The sequence below is a fragment of the Barbus barbus genome (assembly GCF_936440315.1).
Source record: "Barbus barbus genome assembly, chromosome: 19".
In the NCBI taxonomy this organism is placed as follows: domain Eukaryota; kingdom Metazoa; phylum Chordata; class Actinopteri; order Cypriniformes; family Cyprinidae; genus Barbus; species Barbus barbus.
Window position 1 is genome coordinate 5,482,516 of NC_136747.1, and position 17,972 is coordinate 5,500,487.

A 17,972-nucleotide genomic window follows, 5' to 3' on the forward strand; every position below is an offset into this window, starting at 1 on the left:
GGGGAGAGCAGGGGGGTTTCTCCTGAAGTCCACTATCATCTCCACAGTTTTGAGCGTGTTAAGCTCCAGGTTGTTAAGACTGCACCAGACAGCCAGCTCCTTAACCTCCTGCCTGTAAGCAGACTCGTCACCGTCCTGGATGAGGCTGATCAGTGTGGTGTCGTCTGCAAACTTCAGGAGCTTGACAGAGGGGTCTTTAGATGTGCAGTCGTTGGTGTAGAGGGAGAAGAGCAGTGGGGAGAGTACGCAGCCCTGAGGAGCTCCAGTGCTGATGGTTTGAGTGCTGGATGTGAATTTACCAAGCTTTACTAACTGCTGTCTGTCTGTCAGGAATCTGTTGATCCACTGGCAGACGGAGGTGGGGACGGAGAGCTGGGTTAGTTTATTCTGAAGGGTTTCCGTGGTGATGGTGTTAAAAGCGGAGCTGAAGTCCACAAACAGGATCCTCACATAAGTCCCTGATCTGTCCAGATGCTGCAGGGTGAAGTGCAGTCCCATGTTGACTGCATCATCCACAGACCTGTTTGCTCTGTAGGCAAACTGCAGGGGGTCCAGTAAGGGTCCAGTGATGTCCTTCAGATAAGCCAAAACCAGTCTTTCAAATGATTTCATGGCTACAGACGTTAGGGCCACAGGTCTGTAGTCATTAAGTCCAGTAATTTTGGGTTTCTTTGGGATGGGGATGATGGTGGAGCGTTTGAAGCATGAGGGGACTTCACACAGCTCCAGTGATCTGTTGAAGATCTGTGTGAAGATGGGGGCCAGCTGATCAGCACAGGTTTTTAGGCAGGCTGGTGTTACACCGTCTGGGCCTGGTGCTTTCCTTCTTTTGTTCTTCCTGAAGACCTGGCACACATCTTTTTCGCTGATTTGAATCGTAGGATTGGGGGAGAGAGGGGTTGCTGGAGGTGTGAATGGTTGTGTGGAGAGGTGTTCAGGGCGGGTGTGGGGTGATCTTTCAAAACGACAAAAGAACTTGTTCAAGTCGTCTGCCAGGTGTTGATTCTCCACAGTACTGGGGGATGGTGACTTGTAACTGGTGATATCCTTCATTCCTATCCACACTGAAGCAGGATCACTGGAAGAGAATTTTCCAGAATTGTCAGAATAATTCCTCTTTGCCCCTCTGATCTCCTTTTCCAGTGTGTATTTGGCCTGTTTGTATAAGACTTTATCCCCTTTTCTGTAAGCATCTTCTTTGGCCTGATGGAGCTGTCTGAGTTTTGCAGTGAACCATGGTTTGTCATTGTTGTAGATTAGATGAGTCCTGTTAGGAATGCACATATCCTCACAGAAACTGATATAAGATGTTACAGTCTCTGTGAGCTCGTCCAGATCGGTGGCAGCGGCTTTAAAAACAGACCAATCAGTGAGGTCGAAACAGGCTTGTAGATCCCGCTCTGTTCCATTAGTCCATCTTTTAACAGATCTTAATACAGGCTTTGCAGACTTAAGTTTCTGCCTGTAGGACGGAATAAGATGAACCAAACAGTGATCAGAGAGTCCTAAAGCTGCTCCTGGAACCGAGTGATATGCATCCTTTATTGTTGTGTAACAGTGATCCAATATATTACTGTCTGATGTGCTGTCTGTATTTTGGCAGTTCGCGGGAGAGATTTGCTTTATTAAAGTCCCCGAGAATGATTAAAACAGAGTCCGGGTGTTGTTGCTCAATCTCTGTGATCAGATCAGCGAGTTTCTGTAAAGCTGAGCTCACGTGCGCTTGCGGTGGAATGTAGACACTCACGAGAATGAACGTGCAGAACTCCCGCGGCGAATAGAACGGCTTGCAGTTAATGAAGAACGTTTCTAGATCTGAGAAGCACATCTTCTTTAACACGGTTACATCTGTACACCACCTCTCATTGATGTAAAAGCACGTCCCGCCGCCACGCGATTTTCCCGTTGATTCCATGTCCCGATCTGCTCTGATCAGCTGCTAATTAGGCAGATGTAGCACACTGTCTGGTATGTCGCCATTCAGCCAGGTTTCCGTGAAACACGGAGCAGCAGATTTAGAAAAGTCCGTTTTGACCGGGAGAGCAGAAGGAGTTCATCTGTTTTGTTGGGTAGAGAGCGGAGATTCGCCAGATGGATCCCAGGCAACACCGTTCGAAATCCACGCTGACGAAGCTTCACGAGCGCTCCGGCTCTCTTCCCCCGCCGTCTGCGCCTCCTGTAGCGTTTGACCAGAGCTACGGCTCCGCCAACTACAATGTCCAGCAAAACGTCCGAAAAATCTAAATCCGGTAAAAGATTTTGTGGTGTGTTCTGCCGAATGTTCAGCAGGTCATCCCTGGTAAAACTGATCGTATTTGAAAAACAAAAAAACAGGAAAAATAAACAAAAACAGTACAAACACTGGAGAGCAACGCACAATAGCTGCCATCATCGGCGCCATTTTTCCTTCGTTCAAGACTGATTTGAGAATTTTTTGGCTGATTCATTAAAAATAAAAATACTTGATGTTTTTGATGTTACATGCAAGCAGTGAGGACAATGCAATATGAATGTGTTGTCTAGTTACTGTAGTTGTATTATTTTGTGTACACTCTTAAAAATAAACATTCTTTATTGTCATATATGGTGAAGAACCTTTACCATCCATGGAACCTTTCAATTGCACAAAAGGTTCTTTAAAGTGGAAAAAAAGTTCTGAAGGTTCTTTGAGGGACCCAAAATGGTTATTATTCTATGGAATCACTGCAAAAGCTCTCTTTTGGAATCTTTATTTTTAAGAGTGTAGCTCATATTCAATTTAGACTGCAACCTCACAACAAACCCTAGATGGGATCTTTTGACGTTCAAGAATTGTTAACGGAACCAAACATCTTGAAATTATGCAGTACATCTACTTGATTCCCAACCCTAGATGTGACGCCCCTGAGATAGTTTGGGGTAAAACAGTGATTCATGTCAGATCATTTGACTAATGAGATGTCTTCATTGGGTTATTTCCCGTCTCATTCATCTCTTCATCTGTCCTTCATCTTCCTGTACTCTCAGTTTTTATCTCAATTTTGCTATCGGTTCCCAAATTTCTCTTCTGAAAAAATCCTCTTTTTTTTTTTTTGACCTCTTTGGTATGCTTTCTCTCTGCCTGGACCTCTCTTTCTCTCTCAGGACGTGGAAAAGACAGTATCATGCGTCATCACACCAGAATCAGCGAACTCAAGCGAAGCTTCATGGAGTCGGTGCCCGAGCCCAGGCCCAGCGAGTGGGACACGCGTCTGTCCACCCACACGCCCTTCCGGACCGCCAGCATCAACGGCCAGGGTTAAAGGTTACACTTCACTGTAGAGACTTTTTTATGCCTTTTTCTTAAAGACTGGAAGTCTTGATGATAGATTACTGGCTTCATGAAATGGAGGTAACTTTGGCCATCCACTATCCACGTCTTTAGCTGCGTAGCATGTTGACGGTTTCATGTGAATACAATGATGACTTTTGGGGAAGAACTAGTGACTGGTTTTTCCAAAGGTCGCAAAAAGTGGCATCAAATCTTTCAAGGATTCTCAGAATTTGTTAGTTGTGAGTAAAAGATATCAATGAACAATGGGTATATTATGCTTTCTTTTCTGAGTTATCTCTATTTTGAACTTTTGGGTGTATTTCAGTGCTGTTGTCAGTGACTGCTGAAACATTGGCCGTTTCTCGCTCTATGGCATCATTAACCGTCAAAGTTCAATTCCAATACTCGAGAATGCAAGTACAGAGGACACATGAAAGTGCCCCGGATGTGTTCTTGAAATCGAGGATGCATCGAATGCAGACTTGAGAGAATCGAAACATTACAAATCCCGGAAGACGCTGCGGGCGGACGAAGTATGGAAGCCTGTAAGCTTTAGACTTCTCATTCTCGCTTAAGAGATTCCCGCTGCAAGCGCGAAAATACGTGACGGCTTGTGAAAGTGAACATTTGTCATTTTGTTTCGCATAATTTTAATAAAGTGAGAAAGCCTTTCGTACTTTTTATTGGCATATTAAAAAGAATATGTAACATTTCTTTAATTTTCTAATTTTTTTCATCTAATATTTTTTAATAGTTTTAGTTTTCGCTAATAATAATAACTACAATAACTCTCTATAAACATACAATTTTAGAGAAAGGTTTACATCAGCCAAGTTGTAACGGTCTCAGTATGGTGCATTTTCTAGTCACAGTCTGTTTGATGTGACAGGCAGTAAATAAGACAACTTCAGAACTTCACCCATGGATCTGAATGCTTATCCTGTCAGCCTTTTAAAATCATTCTGAATCATAAGAACAACTCATGCTAATCAAGCTCAGCTTTCTTTCTTCTATGGAATACAAAGGAGAGTTGTGCTGGTTGCTCTTAGTCCCTGTGGGAAACAGTAGAAAGGATGTGAAAACACCAAAAATATAGTATATATCTTCTACTTGTCTCATTTTTGTTTCACAGAAGAAAGGAATTTATATAAAGCTGGAAAGGACGTGTACAAAGAATTTGAACATTTCTTTAAAATTAAATTTTAATTGTTACATTTGGTAAAGTTTTATTAAAGGATTAAATTAATTTTCTTTTTTCACTGATACAGAATGCATCTAGCTGCTCGTTGACACATGTAGCATGTTATCTGAATAAGCAGTTATTTTATAAACTCTTCAGTGTGTGTGGGCATGTGTGCACAGGTGAAGACGCCTCCTCTCCTACCCGTACACAGAGTAGCGGGGGGTATATCGGAGGTAAACGTACTCTCATTTGGTCATTACTGCCAGGGCTGCGAAGCATCTGCACCTGAAAAGACTGACGTTTCTTTATATAGGTAAAGAATGACACAAGCAGAAGCGCAAATGGCCGCTGGATGCTATGGCCATGGCCCAATCAGAGTAGGAGATCTCCTCTGTCTCTGAAGCTGCACAAGCAGAAGCGCAAATGGCTGCTGGACGCTATGGCCATGGCCCAATCAGAGTAGGAGATCTCCTCTGTCTCTGAATCTGCTCACTGCCGCAGCTTTTATAGACCCCCCTAACCACGCCCGCTCCCAAAGCCCCTTTACTCCTGCTGCTGCTCTCTGAATGGCTAACGCCGGCTTTCCTCTGCTTTGATCTGCGAATCGCATGGTGTGTTGTAAACTGCATAATGATGCTGAATGAGTCTGTTAGTTTATTGTCAACCAAAGTAGGTATAAAAGGAGGAAGTAGTAAAAAAGGAAATAGGAAAAGCAAAGAATAAGAAACTGATGCCTCCTCCTCTTCATTTCATTGTCTTTCCCGCCTTTTTTCCTCTTGTTCCTGTCCTTCACTTTTTGTCCATCCTTTCCTTCCCTTTGTTTACTCTCCTCCATCTCTCCTCGCAAAAGTCTTGTCCTGGATCGCAGTCTTGTCCTCCTCCACTTTCATCCATAGTTCCAGCTCTACTTCGATCCTCCTCCTCTCCACAAGCAGGAATTGTGTCCAGGAATAAGTGCCCAGAGTGTCCAGGAATAAGTGCCCAGTGCCCAATTCAAATTCTCTTATTCTCTTACATTCTGTCTAGACAGCGTGCACTTGTATTTAAAATTCGGTGTCTGTTTTGTTTCTCAATAGATTTCAAAAGGACATGTCCAGTATTGAACGTCTCTGTGTTAGCTCTAGACATGGACTTTGTAAGGAATAGGGCTGTCAAAATGGCTGGAAAACTAAATTCGAATTTTGTACTTAAATATTATTAATATTCGATTTATATTCAAATTTAAAGGCATCATTTCAGTTAGGGGGAAAAAAATCTTTTGGCTTCCACAAGAGGATGCATCGAGCAAAATATTACTAATGCACGTTTCTTCAACGCAATAAAATAACACGACTATCTTTGAAAAAAGTGCATAATATTTAAATTAATGTTAATGTTAAGCCATATATAATTAATTAAGTTGCTTAAACAATTAGAAACAAAACAGCATCACGTATGCATGTATAGTTTAATACAAAGAACTGAAAACCAATCACTAAGAGTACTTTTTCAAACGTGAGATGCAGTGGGATGGGGAAAAAACGCCATTAAATCTCGAGACATGTTTTTTAAAAGTTGAACTTAAATAAATTTTACAGGGCTTTCTAAACATGCGGCTCTCTTGTGCAAGATGCGAGTGCAATGGATGATATCCCTCTAGAAAATGTGATAAATATGCATTCTGTGTGAACGGCTTGGTTTCAGTTTTGACGTAAACAACATCTTCTTTGCATTGATGTACTCATTTTCTGCAAAATTTTGAATGAACAATGTAACAGCACCGCATCTAGTGGCTTCAACTGGATGGACTAAGAAAAACATTAAAATGCAACGACACTTACATCGTCATCGCAGCTCGTGTGCCACTGATAAGGCTGCCTGACGCACACCTAAAATTTTAATGCAACGTTTTTGCATTCGAATGTGGATTTTTATTTTAAATTTGATGAATATTCAAAATTGGTTTTTTTTTTTTTTTTTTTTTTTTTTTTACAGCCCTAGTAAGGAATGGAAAGATGCCTGTTTTGATTCTATCGAACAGTTCTAGTTTCTTAATCATTCAATTAATGATTCATTTGCAAATTATCAGGAATAATTCACCATAATTGGCCTTAAATATAGATTAAACAAAAATCGTAAACAGTTTTTTAAATTAAATTATGGTTTATTATAAAAATCTGGTAATACTTTATTTTAGGGTCTCTTTACTAGTTGCTTATTAGCATGCATATTACTAGAATATTAGCCATTTATTAGTATTAATTGAGCACATATTAATGCCTTATTCTACATGACCTTATTCTATATCTCTAATCCTACCCAATACCTAAACTTAACAACTACCTTACTAACTATTAATAAGCTGCAAGTTAGAAATTTATTGAGGGAAAAGTCGTAGTTAATAGTGAATAAGTGTTCCCTATTCTAAAGTGTTACCAAAAATCTCTTTCGTAAAGCATTTTTTGTAACTGCACGGCATGAATTAATATCCACATGTTTAAATTAAAAATTCAGACAGAAGTAATTACTTGACATGTTTACACTAAAAACTGATATCTTTTTTATGTGTTGTGGCCATTAATTTACACAACAACGGTGATTGGGGGCCTGAAAAGGCAAACTTTTGAAAACGGGGTAAAAATTGCAAGTTTTGAAAGTGATACCATTGTCGTCTATGTGTAAATTACAAAAACACAGATTTGTGAAAACGGTGACGTCATTAATGCACATGCGTATTACGTGTTCAGTATATAGGTATGTGCACAGGCAAAGTAACATAGCCAACTACTGGCCTGGCCTGGTTTTCATGGATCTGTATGAACTGGGATCTTTTTTTTAAAAATGCGATGGAAAAACTTTTTTTATATATCGCTGTCATGTAAATGTCCTAGTACGATATGTCAACATTTAGCTCCAACTTTGATCAAACTCACACAACTGTGATTTTCTAATCATCCTGAAGACACTGGTGCACCCCTGTCCGATTTAGTCAATTAGTGAGTCATTAGTCTGATCACTCATGAGTTGATTTGTGAGTCTTTTTGAGCAATTCACCTGAAAGAACCAGTTTATACAAGTCATTTGTTTGTAAATCAGTCTAAACCGGTTGTGCTATATGTTGTTGCATGCAGTCAGCGAGAACATTGCAATATTAAACTATGTTGTCAATTTAAGCACTCTCTTTTATCATATTCGATTCAGACAGCCCGATCTCATGGCAATTTGTACATATTTTACGAGGTGCAAAATTCATATGAATTTGTATGAATGATCTACACCTAACCACGCCCCTAAACGTACCCATCACTGGGGTCTAGACAAATCGTACGAGTGAGGTCGTACGAATTCATACGAATTAGCCACCTCGTAAAATACGTACGAATTGGTACTAACTCTCAACCAAAACAGTTTCTTTGGCTTTGGTGCTACAGATTCACTTATATTCTCTGTTCAGTATTTAAAAGTATTAATTGGCAGAAACAAACATTAAAAATGGAACCAATTTCGAACCTTAGTTAGCGATGATTGTTTATTCTTTGTGGATGTAGTAAACTCTGAGTCTAGTTCTGTGACAGACACATCCACTGATCTGATCCTCTAAGGATTTCGCATAGTGGCCCGTCCCACCCAAACCCTACCGGTTTTTATGGTGTTTTTCTATCACTGATGGATATTTACACTGCCAAAACAATGTATGCTGCCAAACTTAATATCAATCTGGTGTCCATCAACACCATAAAAACCCATAAGGCCTTTGCTTCAATCAATCTGGCCGCTTAAACTCCTGAGCCTGGACCCTTCAGACCCACCCAGAAATCTCCACTATCCTCATCAGTCTCTCCCCATGTCTCTCCACATGTCTGTTCATTGTTCTGTGTCTCTCTTGGTGTACCGTTGCCCTGCGCAGAGATGGAAGTGTGCAGCAGGCACGTCCAGGCGACAGCAGGTAAGGGTCAGGTGGGCACTCACACCAGGAGGCCCGCCGCTGCTGCAGCATATGGAGGAGGATGAAGATGATAATGATGATTGCAATGAAGAAAAGACCATTCAGGTCTCCATAGCCGTGTCCACGAGGAACCGGCCCGTGTCTGCCAGCTGTACCCAGTGGTACTGCATCGCCCCCGCGTCTCCTTCCTGTTGAGCAGCCTGCTGGTCCTGACGCTGGTGCTCTGGTGGCTTATCTTCATTTGAGAGACTGTGGAAGAAACGAAATAGATATCAGGGAGGCAGCAGCTGCTCTCAGACTGAGCTTATTTGGATTATGAGACAATAAGGAGGTTCTGTTTGTCCCTCATGGATTCTTAATACTTTCACCATTTCAGAGTGGATGTTGATTGACATTTAATAATTTTAAACTATTTATGCACTGTGACACAAAAACCCTGGATGCACTATGTTATCTTAATAGGATGTAAAGATTTACTTATCAAAGCAAACACATTCAGAGTTTTCAGATTTTCTTAATTTTGAGCTCTTCTTAAAATAAGCATTGTTTCAGTAATTTTTTTTAAACTTTTTGTTGTTGTTTATTACTGTGTTTGCAAGATGAGTTTGAGTTACATTGTTCTTCTTCGTATGTTTCTTAATTTTCTGCAATTAAGTGCAAACCATTTACCATACAGACTAAGAGCTGATAAAATGTAAAAAAAAACTGTAACTTGAATGCAATGCAAGTCGCTTTGGATAAAAGTGTCTGCTAAATGCATAAATGTAAATTTCAGGTTTAAGTGATATTTTTGTTAAACAAAATTAATTAATCAAAAATTCAGAAATGTCTCACTGAATTACACTACCTTTCAAAGGTTTGGTGTCAATATTAAGCAAAGATTCTTTACATAGATCAAAAGTGACAGTAAATACGTTATTTACATTGTTACATAATTGTATTGTAAATGTATTGAACTTTTTATTAATCTAGTAATCCTGAAAAAAAATAAAAATAAAAATTCCACAAAAATATTAGGCAGCACAACTATTTTTAACATTGATAATAAGCAGCAAATCAGCATATTAGATTGATTTCTGAAGGATCATGAAGATGAATAATGATGCTGAAAATTCAGCTTTGATTACAGATATAAATAACATTTTAAAATATATTACATGAGAAAACAGTTATTTTAAATTGTAATAATATTTTATAATATTAATGTTTTTTTTAATAAAAATAAATTTGCATAAGATAATTTTCAAAAACGTTTAAAAAAAATATTATTGATGCCAAACCTTTGAATGGTGGTGTACGTCGCTAAACTATTTGAACGATAACTGCTTACGATGACGTTACCATAGTATTTGCATGCTAAATTGTGAGCGGCCGTTTTATTCATTTATTTGTTTACTGGTTTGTGATTGGTCTTTCAGCTATGCACAAACAAAGGCTAAAACCTGTGTTCATTTGAAACTTAAACACAATTTTTTGCTGCCTTGCAAACACTGCATTTCCTTCAGTATGTGCAAATGTAGCTTTTTTTAGTTTTTATGTTATTCACTAGCTGCGTACATCTTCACGCTGTGACCACTGGATTTCTCTGGACAACTTTTCAGCACACGTTGCACTTTGCTTCTCTTTGCAGATATAAATCTCTGCTCCATTGCCAGCCAATGCATAATGAAAGGGACATTTTCTGTAATCCCGTCTTCTTCTTTGTAAAGTATTTATGTTGCATCAGCACTAAGTGGATCAGCATATCAGAGCTTGTATTACACACCACACGAATATTAGCATGCATCAAAAACATCAGTTCTACTATCATGCCAGCTTTAAATGTGTCTTACGTGATACAACAATCACAGTCTCTCTCTTTGCAATGAGTGACTGCATAATGCATAGTGATATAAGGAAGAGAATGTGTTTCATGTTCAACTATTTATTTATTTTAATTTTTTTATTTAATATGCATTTAGGGTAGCGTAATGTATCTTTAAAAATGTCTTGTACACCTTTGCACTTTTATGAACTGTTGTCAGAGTAGATGGCATATTTAATTTGACACAAATTTGAGGTGTGTGGATCACACTGGTGAGTGATGCCGGACAGCCCCAGTAAAGTGTAGCAGATTGTGGATTTGATGCAGCGTAATATTCGGAATCGTTCTGCAAGGTGGGCGATTGCAAATTTTGTTCAGGACATATCTCTTACCTCATTTGCATAATTTCTTTAGTGAAGGGCACTGTCGGTGGGTACAATTCGTTCTTGTTCAGTAGGTTGTCATAGACAATCTGATTTTGTGTAATTTTTTGTTTCATATATTTCAAAGCCTGGTTTTGATTTGTTTCAAATTATATATAACTTCTGCTCTGACGAAGTCCATTCCATGATAAAGACAATCCAAGGTACAATCAATAAACTTTAAAAATAACTTTTCTATGAAGTCATTTTCACAGAACATCTTGAAATCTAGTGAAATATTTTTAGATATACATAAAAGTCAGTTCATTTCAATTTGCATTGAGCTCAAATGTCTGAAATTCCCTTATATCGTTTTATTGTGGACTCTGAGATCAACATATCCACTGCAAAAACAAATTTTCTTAATTATTTTCTTGTCATGGTCATCTTATAAGCACAATATCTTGATTTCTTGCTTATAGCCAAATTATATTTATTTCCAGACAAACTGCAAATGCTTTATTGATGCCTGTAAGAAGACAGGAAAATGTATGTTTAATATTCAAAAATATTCATAATTAATTCATTTTTCCCCAGTCTAACTAAGAGCATGTAATCCATTCAGTATGAAAACAGCTTATGGAGATGTTATCGCTTTCTTAAATATCTTTTGTGACAAGAGATTTGGTGGTTCCCTGATGGTTTGAGTGACTTTAGTGTTTAAATGCAACTAAAAGGAGACTTACAGACGGATGCGAGTTTTCGCACCGATCTGTTCTTTTGAAAGCGCCACATGGTGAGCCCATGATTTGGCTTGAATTTGCCTCCGCATTCATTCCCATCATCATCTGTCAACCTGACGTCAACATTATTGGATGAAAATAATATTTGACTTACAATGTGCCAAATGTTCCTAAATCAAAAGCTTTTTTGGCCAAGTGCCTATAGATAAAAGATTAACAAGCAAAACCATACTAATTTGTGATGGTTTTGAAATGCATAATCTGCATATTTAACCCGAGCATTGTGGGTAATAGGAGCGGTGGGCTTCTAGGCATGATGAAGGCTTCATTCAGGTCCTCTCAGACAATATGTAGTTTTAGAATAAACACTCTTCACTCTTAAAGGAGGAGTGTTTGTGGAGCCTCTTGATATTTTTCTCCACTGGAACGCACTTCTGTGAAGCATAATTTAATTCCGACTGAGACTGATCATGACAGAAATCATCATTTTCAATTATTTTCCTTATTTATGTTAATATACTTACTTTATGTGGAGCAACAGCATGCAATTATTTCTTATACTACAAACCCAGAACTGTGTTCCTGTATTACTCAATATCATAATTGCAATTTCGTAGATTAATTGTAGTTGATATCGTAATTGCGATTATGTTTGATTAATTGGACAGCACTAATTTTAGCACACTTTTATCTGCCTTTATTATTAACTCAGCTGGCTGGCAATTTGAAAGCATTGATGTTTAAGAAATCCAGTCAATGTGCCATAATGTACCATAAAAGAAAATTATTTTTAATGGAAAGTGTGATAAAGTACATATGAAATCACTGAAGTGGCTAAGCATTTTCTGAGATAGTCAGCACAGAATATCAACCTTACAGTACAAAGACTTGGCCAAAGGTTCCAGATGGTTTTTTGAGATTGTTGATGAGGTGAAGTTAATGTAGTGAGAAAAACCATTCTCTATTCACTTTCCACTGTGTCTTGACCCCTCTCGCAGTCTCCTGTGGTGAAGACGAAAACCATCACCATTTCTGATGTCACCAACTCCCTCCGCAGCGAAATAACCACCAAGGACATCCCGATTGTGCACACAGAGACCAAGACCATCACATATGAGTCTGCACAGGTGAGCCCGGTCGCTGATAGCATTTTTGGTTAGTCTTTCACTGTGCCATTGTTTGACTGAATATGCCACACATGGAATGAAAAATTAACTAGGATGCATTTGGATGCAAAATGTATCTGCATCAATACATATTGGTAACCACATCCCCCAGTAATAGTCATTTTGTTAATAATAGTAATAATCAAGAATATTGGATATTTAACAGTGCATGTATCGGCACTCAGAATGTATCGCTTTCATAACTTCCTATTCTGCACTGTATGTGTTCAGTGTTTGTTGTAATCTATTGCAGTGCTGTCAGTTTCACAGTGCATTTCTGTGTGAGTTTATATCATTGAGATCCATTAGTTGTCTCTCTTTGAGCTCTACTGTATAACCTTAGGCCAGAGTTTCTAACCAGCATCCCAGAGGTCCCACTGCTGTAATAATGAGGACTTATTATTTTTTTTTTTTAATATTTCAGATGAAAAATCATCCATCTTTATAATGCCTGAATTCACTTAAAGCATACAAAACTCGCTGGCTGCAGTATATTTTACTGTATGTGCACTTACACTAAACTCACAACGTACATACCCAGTGTTCAGGTGGAACAGGACTGTAAAATATGTGCAGTAATTAAAAAAAGTGCTACTAATTCACTTTTAGGATATGAAACTTATAAAACAAGGTTATTATTATTATTTAAATTAATTAATATTTATTTTTGGCAAACCAAAGATTGGCAATTTAAAAAAGTACTTATTTTGGTTTTAGACAGCATTAATGTATAACAATACATTTCTGATTATTTAAGTAGGAAGTTTTTTATTATTATTACAAAGACCCTAAAGGGACATACATGGTGATGGTGAAAACAGTAAATGTATTAATGTATTATTGTATTTTAAAGGGTTAGTTCACCCCAAAATGAAAATTCTGGCTTTATTTACTCACCTTCATGTCGTTCCAAACCCGTAAGACCTTCGTTCATCTTCGGAGCACAAATTAAGATGTTTTTGATGAAATCCTAGAGCTATCTCCTTAAGGAGTATAGCAGTGCATGCCTTCTTGCTTTTACGGAAACATGGCTTAAGGAACAAGATTCTCATTTCGATTTGGAAATTGATGGCTTTGGGGAACTTTATCGCTTGGACAGAGACTCAGCTGTGACGGGTAAATCACTTGGTGGAGGATTATGTCTTTATGTGAACAAAAACTGGTGTGATACGGTGGTTGTTAGGGAGACCTTGTGTGCACTTGACATTGAACTTTTATCTGTTTCCCTATGACCCTATTATTTACCAAGAGCGTTCCTGCAAAGACTTGAAGGATGACGCCAGATGCACCGAACTTCGTTATGGGTGATTTTAATCATTGTGAACTGGGGAAGTCCTTGAGTGTTTTTTATCAGTATGTAACCTGTTTTACATGCTATAAGAAATGTCTTGATTTATGTTATAGATCTGTGAAGGGAGCGTATAAATATTTTTGTAGTCTCCCTTGGGTATATCAGATCACAATGTTGTGTACTTGATTCCGTTATACAAATCGGTCCTTAAGAAAACTAAGCCGGAACGCATTTATCCAAACAATAAACCATGGGTCACTAAATCTGTAAAAAACACAATTATTCAGAGGAACATTTGTTTTAATCAAGGTGATGTGACCCAGTATAAGGTATTACAAAAACAGGTTAAGAAGGAACTTAAATTGGCAAGGCTTAATTACAAGGATACAGTGGAGTATATGTTTAGCACTGGAAATTCTCGTTCTGCATGGGAGGGGGTAAAAAATAACAATTTACTCAACCATTCTTCTCCCCCGAGCCATTTTGGAGAGTACCTAAGAACATATTTCACGTAATCAGCGTTGTTTACGTTCATACTCTCTAAAATGGCGGACAACGTAACTCGGGGGAGAAGAATGGTTGAGTAAATTGTTATTTTTGTTTTCTTTGCGGAAAAAAAAGTATTCTCGTAGTGTCGCAAAACTGAAGTTGAGCCACTGATGTCACGTGGACTGTTTTACCGATGTATTTACTACGTTTCTGGACCTGGGAACATTTCAGTTGTGTTGCTGTCTATGGAGTGTCAGATAGCTCTCCGATTTCATCAAAAATATCTTAATTTGTGTTCTGAAGATGAACGAAGGTCTTATGGGTTTGGAACAACATGAGGGTGAGTAATTAATGACAGAATGTTCATTTTGGGGTGAAGTAACCCTTTAATGCTTCCTCAAGAAACTTTTATGCTCTCTCGAAAAACTTAACCTCCTGCTAGTGAATGCAAAACTGCTGATGGAAATATGATGTGCACTATCAAAAAATAAAGGTACAAAAGCTGCCACTGGGGCAGTACCTTTGTAAAAGGTACTAATATGTACCATTTAGGTACTAATATATACCTTTAATATGTTTACATGCACCCTTTAGGGATAAATAAGGCACAAATGTGTAGCTTTTGAAAGGATACTGCCCCAGTGACAGCTTTTGTACATGTTTTCTGAGAATTTGAGAGACAAAACTATATTTCAGCTCTTTTGTGAGAAAATTCAAAACATTGTTTGAGAGAACCCAGAAGCAAATTTAAAAGCTTGTGTTTTTTTCAGTCATTGTGTCCCCTTTGGGGCTCCATAGGAAATGGCTTTGGATGTAAGTGATTAATGAGGGATGTAATGGAAGAGATTTCTAAGCACATGTGTGTTTGTTTGCTAATAGCCCAACGCGCTGTCAGAGAAGGAGTCTGGGATGCTGTTGAGTGCTCAGACCATCACCTCAGAGACCGTCAGCACCACCCAGATCACCAAGGTACATAAAGCTACGCCGAAACCTGCAGTGTCTGCTGCTTTAAGAATGACTGATTGATGTTAAATGGTCTTATTTAAGCACAATGTTAAACTTAAAATAATAAGACGAGCACTTTCTGCAAAACATAATTGCAGAAAACTATACAATACTGCACACTGCAAGTTAGGGCACAATGGTGCCAAGAGGCTGCGTATATAAGATAAAGCCATCGTTAATTACAATTTATATCACCATTCCACAGCATATTTCCATTTTGCAAAGTTAGTGAAGAATTGCCGTACTGCACAGATGAGATATTTGCTTCACTGTGTTTCTGGCTCTCTCGTTCTCTCGTTCTCTTCCCTTTCTCTGCTCAGACGAAGTGAAAGGCGGGATCTCAGCGACCCGTATCGAGAAGAGAATCGTGATCACTGGAGACACTGAGATTGACCATGATAAGGTGAAATGCACCTACAGCTAATAATCATGTCGGCCACACAGTAGACGCAGAATGTTTTACAGACATTCTCATAGACATGATTTATAGGATAAAAACATCCAAAAGGCTCTTGAGGAGAATATGTCATAAGTATTGGTCTATTTTCCTGAAAGAGAAAAACTAAATGCATATATCTGATATATAACAGATAAATAAAGACCTCAAAGCTTGAATTAAAAGCCACACAACTTCAGTTTTGATTTCATGGGTCCTTTAAATGTATGCGTTTATTGCTCTGGTTTAAGTACTGTCCTCTCTGCTCTCCAGGCTCTTGCTCAGGCTATAAAGGAGGCGAAGGAGCAGCACCCTGACATGTCTGTGACTAAAGTGGTGGTGCATCAGGAAACAGAGATCACCCCTGAGTAACTCCTGCATGAGACACAGGTTAGTTTCCTCCTGCACAACCTGACCGAATATAAGACCCGCTTCGGCACATGAACGATTCCAGCTGGAGTTATTAATATTATATGCACATTCTTTTTTATTTTAGAAACACTGAAGTGATCTGCATGCCAAAAAACATATTGCGATAATGCTTTCTAGTCGTCACTCAGCATGTTTTATTCGGTTATGATCAATATGAGAAACCAAACACTGGAAAAACAAAAGGAGTGAGAGGAAAGTGCTGCATTCTGAGCTGGAAGATGATCAATTTACAAAAAAAAAAAAAAAAAAAAAAACATGCTGATGTTAATGAACACTTATTGTGTTATTTTTTACCCTTTAAATAAGGTGCGAAAACAACTGATTTTTCATTTTGTCAGCCAGTTGAATTAAAGCTGCTAACAGATGACGGCTGTGAATATTCAGTGATTAAATGATAAGCCACTGCAGCAAATCTACAAAATAAGATCTGCTGCAGACATGCACATGATTATATCTTCTGCAGCATAATTAGAGCATATTTTATTCATATGGCTGAAAAAAAAAAACTACAGTTCTGGATTTCTTGCTTTATTTATTATAGTGCAAAAACTAATTTAGGCATGCTTCTTTCAAACTATTTTTGAAAAATGTGTAGAAATTAATTTGAGTTATTTTCCACATAGAAATGGAGACTGTATTTAATTGAAATCAGTGATTTCAAGGTGTTTCCATGTCAAAACGATCGCCGACCTCTGTGTTTAGGATATACATTTCAGATCTATGATTTCATCCCATAACATGCCTTCCCTTTCACTACTGCATCTATACCAGCATTGCTGCTGCACAAATACATTATTGTATCAGTGATATCATCTTCTCTCCCTCTTAGTGTAGCTCTCTAATAGCACTAGAGTTTCATGTGTTTATGGCACGTTTAAATCTCTTCTCCCATGGGCCATACAGCCACACCATCTCCCATGATACATTGAACCCATTACAGCATTTCATAGATTTTGTCTTGTAAAATTTTTAAATTTGACATAAATTTATAAATTATAAAATGTATCATTTAAAAATTGAGGAATACTGCAAGCTTACCATTACAAATAAAGCAAGATCCCTTAATAAGATGGTAATGATGGAAACCCTCCATAGCACATCTCATACCAACAGAAAGAAGTCCTATAGGGTCTCAGAGAATTAGACAGACACTTAAACTGTATGATCTATTGTCACCATTAACTGTGCTCCAATAAAAACCTCAGTCCCAAAGCACTCTTTTACTGCCATATTTACAGCCGGTATACATGCTTGTAGCAGGTCAGTGACATCCCAGTTCAGCTCCAGAATTTCAATTGAGGTGGCAAAGAGGATGCAGAATTTCATTTAATATTAGAATTGATTAGATGATACCTCATATTAATTAGATGACATTAATATTCAGTGTTGTTAATGCCACCTATAAAATTTTTTAATAAATTTATTTTACTAAATTACTGCTTACTACTAATTTTTTGGGCCATGATGAAGAAGTGCTATTTTAGTGTTTTTTTAAAATACATTAGCCTTTAATTAAAATGTTCAGTTTACTTTATTAGCAATTTATTTACGTGATTTTGTCATTTTTATTACAATTTTACTTTTAAAATTTCTTATATATTTATTTTGATTTTTATATTTCTTTTCGATAATTTTAGTACTTTAACATTTATTTTTATTGCTGTTTTTTTTAGTTTAAAATCTATTTTATTTATTTCAGTTTTCTTTTTTTAATTAACCAAACAGTTTTACTTTTAGTTGACAAAAACAACACTGATAAACACTTCATTTCCAGAATCATTTATCTGACCCCAAAAATGTCAAAACATTCAACATTTAGAAAATTAAAAATAAATAAATAAATC

At 37.7% G+C, this 17,972-nt stretch overlaps 1 pseudogene across 1 annotated transcript in view; it reads left to right on the forward strand.

Annotated features, from left to right (window-relative positions):
* LOC306885263 (protein 4.1-like) overlaps positions 1 to 16,068 on the forward strand; it is a 33,478-nt pseudogene extending 17,410 nt beyond the window's left edge. The window contains exons 11-16 of the transcript in view: positions 2,847 to 2,898; positions 3,124 to 3,276; positions 12,297 to 12,436; positions 15,135 to 15,224; positions 15,581 to 15,663; positions 15,970 to 16,068. The product of the transcript in view is annotated as a protein 4.1-like (transcript). The remainder of the gene's footprint in view (positions 1 to 2,846; positions 2,899 to 3,123; positions 3,277 to 12,296; positions 12,437 to 15,134; positions 15,225 to 15,580; positions 15,664 to 15,969) is intronic.
* The last annotated feature ends 1,904 nt before the right edge of the window (positions 16,069 to 17,972 follow it).